The sequence below is a fragment of the Ursus maritimus genome, unplaced genomic scaffold, assembly GCF_017311325.1.
Source record: "Ursus maritimus isolate PB19 unplaced genomic scaffold, ASM1731132v1 scaffold_25, whole genome shotgun sequence".
In the NCBI taxonomy this organism is placed as follows: Eukaryota; Metazoa; Chordata; class Mammalia; order Carnivora; family Ursidae; genus Ursus; species Ursus maritimus.
In genome coordinates this window covers 37,120,947-37,127,322 of record NW_024425008.1, presented here as the reverse complement: position 1 = coordinate 37,127,322, position 6,376 = coordinate 37,120,947, and the positions used below count along the sequence as shown (strand labels likewise).

Genomic DNA, 6,376 nt, shown 5'->3' with positions numbered 1-6,376 from the left:
TCTCGCAGCTGCCCTGCCCCATACCTGGGACTCCCATCTCCTGGAAGAATGGCAGGGCCGTGGGGCTGATTGCAGAAAGGTGGAAACAAAGGGACCTTGATGGCCTTGAACCCTCTCCTTCCCGTTATGTGTGTCTGAAGCCTCATCAGAGGTTAAGAGCTCTCTTTCTCTCTCTAAAATAGGTGAGAGAGCATGAGTGCTGGGAGAGGGGCAGGAGGAGAGGGAGAGAATCTCAAGCTGACTCCTTGCTGAGTGCAGAGCCTGATGCGGGCTGGATCCCACAACCCTGAGACCATGACCTGAGCCAAAATCAAGAGTTGGAGGCTTAACCGACTGAACCACCTAGGTGCCCTGGTTAAGAGCTCTCTTAACGTAAATGTTGATCGCAGTTAAATCATGGAGTCTAAAAGTGTATCGGGGACAGGAAAAACAATATCCGAAGTCCAGTAGGATTCCAAACCACCAACAGAAAGACCACACCAAACCAAACAGAAAACACTTCTCACCAGATTAGCTTCACTTCTGCTTGACTTAGATTAGCGAGTCTGAGGTTGTTTCCTACAAAAGGACCATCTGCGGCCCGTAGGCGGTAATTTGGGGAGTAAAGCGTAGTGACATGGAGGGGCAGAGAGAACCAAGGGCCAGGATTCAAAGATCCGGGTTCCGATCTGGACTTGCCGCTAGTTGGCTCTGGAGAGGCGGGCAGTCCTCTGGACCGTGGGAAGGGTCCCCAGCAGAGACCTGTTAGGAAGAAGGTGGGTATCTGAGAAGACTGACATAAACTGGGCAGGATCCCAGCATGCCACAGAATCTTCAAGAAGCCAAAGAGTGAAGGATGGAGAAACTTCCCAGGCTTGAGTGACCCTGGCCAAGGGAGGCTGGGCCTGGAGGACCTGGAGGAAGTATTGGACTGCTGCCTGGCTGCCCTCCTGCTGAGAGCGAGGGCACCTCTGCCTCACTGGTGCCCTGTGTTCTCTCAACCCAGGTCTGAACTCACGGACACCCCCGCCCTGACATCCCCTGGCCATCTGGCTGCTCCCTTGACCCTGCCTTCTGGCCCACGCTTCAGGGTCCCCTCCTCCCAACTGACCTCTAGCAACCACTGCACACCAATCCATCCAGACAGGCAGCCTTGCAGCGAAGTCTTTATTAAAGACAGGATCAAAATATCGCAATAAGGAGAGAGAGAGAGGAAAGGCGGAAGGAAGGGAAAAAAGAAGAAACATGGAGGGAGGGAGATGGCAGTGCAAAGGTTTTGGCTAATGGCTGACTGAGGCCCGGTGGGAGGAGACAGTGTGAGGGAGCAATGCTAACAGAGAGCCCAACCAGCCAGCACTTCCTTTCAATCTCCAGAAGAAACAAGATGCAACCCCACCAACCTCTCCCCAGCCCCTCCTTTCTTAATTACTGTCCTCCATGCAGCTCGGTTCTGGTTCTCGAAGTTCTGCCTGTTTCCCACCAGGCCACAGGAGGCAGGGAGGGGCCGGGAGGGGGCTCAGCTCGGTTCTCCCTCCTGCTCCTGTAAATTGCCAAGAAGCTTCACCCTGTGGGAGCAGTCTCAGCTACTCGTTCTGAGTCCTCCTTTTGTTCACCTGGCCCTGGCCACCCCGCCCTGTCCCCAGATCATCCACCAAGGCCAACCAAGGGGGTGACGGAATCAGAGCTTTGGTGGTTGCCGAGTATGGTTTTGACCTAGAGCTCTGCGTGCGTGGGTGTGTGTGCACACGTGTGTGTGCACGAGTGTGTGTCATGGGAGTGGGGAGGTGACTTATAGCTGTGACAAAAAGGATTTGGGTTTCACAGATCAGAGGCTGGGAAGGATCTCTTAGCTGGAGGCAATCTGAAGGTATGAGTTAAGCCACGCTCTGCAGACTCTGTGAAAGTAAATTCCTATAATTTACCCACCATACTATTGCGTGGCCTGCAATTCCTTACCTGGAAATAAACAAATGAGTGGTTGTTGTTGTTGTTGTTGTTACTTTGCTTTAAAGAGGAGATGGAGTGTGTAATGTGCAGAGGGGTCAGATCAGTGAGGATGGTCACAAGACATTCGGGATGAGTCTCTGGAGCTTACCACGTCTCTGGTTCAAGAGGAGAGAACCTCCACGCTAGCTGGCGGCCAGGAGGCTGGGGAGGAACAGAGCCTGCTGAGCACGGAGATGGCCTGGCAGCTGGCTATGGCCTTACCAGGGTCCAGCCCCAGCCCACTATTCACATGAATTGTCTTCCTTTATCATTTTAAAAAGAATTACTTTATGACAGATGTGATATTAAAATAACAGCCAAAGCAAAAACTGCTCACCATTCCATCCTGAAGTCAACTCAGTGAAAAAACACGCCTGCTCTCTATCAAATACCAAACTCTGTCCGTGGTGTCACTGAGAACACCAGCCACGCACGTGGACGTGGCACGTGACCTGGTCTAATCAATGCAGGTTGTCTCAGGCTCAGGCCCAACCGTTCTACCCTCTACTGAGTTTTCAGGGACTTCCAGCAAGACGATTTGGCTTAGAAACCATGGAGGAAGGAGACCCTCCCCTCAGCCAAACCCCACCTATTCCCATTCTTGTCTCTTGCACCCGTCTAGCCCTTTGAAACGTTGTCAGGGCTCAGTGGGAGGCAGATCTTCGGTTACGTGGTGGCAGGGCCCTTGCTGCCGGTGGCAGGGAATGAATGAGGCTGCGCCTTTGCTCCGGGACAAATGGTGCTTCATCTGCGGTCGTCTGTCCGTGTGTGCGCTTCCGCACGTCACCGATTCCCTCCTTCCCTAGCCAACCTGCTAAATGCAACATTTACAACCAGCCTCGCATGCATTATTGCCAGGCTGGGGCCCGATCATGTTGAATGAAGGCTGCCAGCTTCCCCTGCCAGAAGCAAGAGGCACTGGGAAAAATGGAAATTGGACAATAGTCTTGTATACTCCCTGCCCTGTCATGGATGGCCTTCAGCAGGAATCAAAAGAACACGGTTTCCTGTTAACATAGAGCGATGCCAAATCCAGCAGACATTATTGCTTCATGCCCCGTGCCAGTCATTGTCAAACATAGCGTAAGTAATAGCATATGACTGGGATTGCGGTTTCAGTGAAATATTCTTTCGCTTTTGGCACAGCACCACACACCTTATGCTTTATTGCCCTTTCCCAAACTTGGGGACGGTTTTTTTTCTTTTCTTTACTTTTTAGATTTCTTTTCCCCCAAAGAACTATATCTGGCTGTTTTGCTGCATACCAGGTCTTAAACCCAAGCCAGCTGACTCCCAATTCTCTCCAGCCTTTTCTTAAGCAACACTTTTTAAAATATATTATTATTATTATTATTGCATCACATAGGGCTAAAATAAACCCGCTGTGTATTGGCCTTCAACGATCTTGCTTTCCCTCTGAAAATGGCTCGTTCCCTAAGACTGGCTTTAAGAGAGAAAAACCTCTCACATAATATTTTTCTTACTTTCCAGGCTGATGTTGAAGGTGATGATAGGTCATAAGCCGCAGCCTCGGCAAGGATGTCCCGGCCCCTGGAGCAGGCGGGAAGTACATGTGTGCCTGGAATGCAACAAAAGGGAAAAGTTACTAGTGTGCTTTGGACGGGACCCTGCATTTTTAACCCCTTCTTCAAGCCTAGAGAGAAGCCAACTCCGTTAGCTACTCAGACGTTCTCTCCTAAAATGATGTGCTTAAGGGGGGGTATGAGTAGTCGTCTGCATTGTTGGTGTTTTTTGTTTTGTTTTGTTTTCAGTTTTGCCCGGTGGTTAAGAGCTCTGGTACCAGGCAGAGCTGGTTCAACCCGTAAGTCCCGCTCTTACGAGATGTGTAATTCTGGGAAAGTGGATCAACTTTCCGATCCTGGTGTTCCTCCCCTGAAAAACAGAGGAAACACTCACCTCCCGGGGTTGTCAGCGAGAACGTGAGTCAAGCGCTGGCACGTTGCTTTCTGCTTGTCACGGAAGTCTTTGGCAGAGAGGGTAACTCCTAAGTGCTCAATAAATCACAGAACTATTAATGCCAAAGCACTTTGGAAAGCACTGGGTTCCCGCTTCAAATGCTGACAGTAAGGGAGTGTGGGGGTCAAGGTCAGGTCACAGGCAGAGGGGCTTCTCCATGACGTTTGGCATGCATTATCTCCCTGAAGGGTTGTGAGAATTCTGGGAGGGAAATCAGGCAGTCATTGTTATTCCCATTTCACAGATAAAGAAATGGAGGCCCTTGCCCGCTGCTAGAATTGGCAGAGCCGTGACTGGATCCCAGGGCTCTGGAATCCTCGCTAACGCTCCATCTGTACATCGCATTTCCTCTCAGAGCTGGATTAATTTGTTCTTGGCCTGTCCTCGGTTCCCCGAGGCTCTCTTCCCCCTGTCCTTTCCAGGAAAGGTGGAGCTCCTTGCCTTTTACACGCACGCGAGCGTGCGCACACACACACACTTCTGGGCCTGTGCTGCTTCCCGTGGTCTCCTAAGAGCTTGGGTGCTCATGCGTGGATAGGAGGTGATTTGACTGGCTTCTATCATATTTTGTTCCTTGCAAGGTCATCCCTGCAAACTTTCTCTTTCTTCAGAAAGCTTTTCTGAAATGCATATTTATTACCTGCAGGCTCTTTGTAGCTAAAGTAGTTTCTTGCTTGAAAACAGGGCTACGTAACTATTGATAAGAGGATGGGGTCCTTGGGCTGGTCTGGGTCTTAGTTTGGGTTCCCAGGGAAACTTTCTGTGATAGAAATGGTATGGAGGATGTTTATTGCAGAGGGCCCTCAGGATCATACCTCCTCGGAGTTGAATGGGGATGGGGGTAGGGGAGTAGGGGGTAAGGGGGTAGAGGAAACAGGACTACGTAGAGGAAGGATTAAATACTAAGAGCAGTGTAGTTGCCACTGAGACTCAGCTAATCCCATAGGAAGCTCTGGGGCTAGGACGGCCCTTTGGAGTTGCCCTGCCCCCAGGGAAGGGACTGGGTCATTATATCCCGTGTGGACCTGTTTTTGGGTACAAGAGGCCATGTGACTTTAGACCAGGTGTAAAGGTACCAGGAACTAAAGACAGTTCCTGGAAAGGGACTCAGCTGAGAGCCTTCACCGCTGTCTTCTTGGCTGCTGGGGGGAGGCTCAGCCCCGGAGGCCAGTTGGGTGGAGCGGTAGGAACCATTCTAGGCAGGAAGGCAAGGGTGAGACCCTGGAGCAGTAGGTTAGCTGGGAGCTAGATGCCTGGGGCTTTTGAGGCTTTGTTGAAAAGACTTTAGGACTAAAGTACTAGGAAAGGGAGGGTCATTCTTTTCAACCTACAACTGAAACCGCGGAAAAAGCCTCCACAGCTGGGAAAGGGGAGAGACTTTTGCTGCACCCACTCACGCTCTCATTAGAACTTGGTCATGATACCAAATGAGATGCTGGGCCTGTATTTCTCGAAGGGTGCTCTGTGAACCTGATACCTCCAAATTACCCTAGGGAGGGGGCTTTAAACATGTCAATTCCTGGGCCCCAAATTTGGTAAAGCAGAATCTCTGGGGATGGGACCAGGAATCTGGTTTATCAGCATCCTCTCCCCCACTATTTGATTCGTTTGCCTGTCTACAGTAGAGCTTATCAATATCTCTGCCACCACTGTCTCTAAACTGGCAAAGTCTATGGAACCAAGAACAAGTGTTTTTCTTAATAATATTTGCGTAGTTATAGTGCAGATTTTTCAGATTACTTCCGTAGTAGGCTCCAATTCCGATGGCTGTGTAACTCCAGCCGACCACCCTAGTAACCATCACTACTCTGCTTACTCGTCTTCGGGGAGAAAAACTCTCCTCCCTTCTCCGTCCTTTTGACCCAGCCATGGGGCCCAAATTGGAGCAGCCTTCTGCTTATAGGACTTCACCTCTCTGGCCGTAATCATGGGCTGAAGGATGGCCAGCTGATCTAACCTGGACCAGTCATTGTGCCCCACCTCTGCCCCCAGTGACCGATGCAGAGATGTTCCAGTGACTCCAGCTAAGCCAACTGGAGTCCTTCCCCCAGGATTTCCCCCCCACCCCAAACTAAAGCTTGTATAAGGAAAGAGGAGGGCCCTTCTGTGTTCCTGAGGACATGAGAGGGATTCTAATGCTTCCAGTAAGCAAACCAGAGGCATGGAGAAAGTGGATTTGGGAGAGTAAAGCAGACACCAACTAAGAGAAGCAGAGATGAGAGCTGGTGCATCCTGATGGTGTTTAAGACCTCTGTTCAAGTTACCTCTGGTCTTGTGTGGTTTGGTGTGGTGACCCGATAACCATCATGTTAGTAATGGGTTTCCTGGTTCTCCAAGGATGATACGAAGCCTCCGAGGCTAGTGCAGCATTAGTGATCATATGTAACCGTGGGATTATCAGACACATGAGCTATCTAGGAGGGGAGTGAGGAGG

At 50.6% G+C, this 6,376-nt stretch overlaps 1 long non-coding RNA gene across 1 annotated transcript; it reads right to left on the bottom strand.

Annotated features, from left to right (window-relative positions):
* Nucleotides 1-310: 310 nt before the first annotated feature.
* Nucleotides 311-4,127, bottom strand: LOC103672490. Its single transcript, XR_571187.1, has 4 exons — nucleotides 3,883-4,127; nucleotides 3,450-3,544; nucleotides 2,075-2,127; nucleotides 311-741 (listed from the first exon to the last, which is right to left on the bottom strand). It is a non-coding gene; the product is annotated as an uncharacterized LOC103672490 (long non-coding RNA).
* Between the last annotated feature and the right edge of the window lie 2,249 nt (nucleotides 4,128-6,376).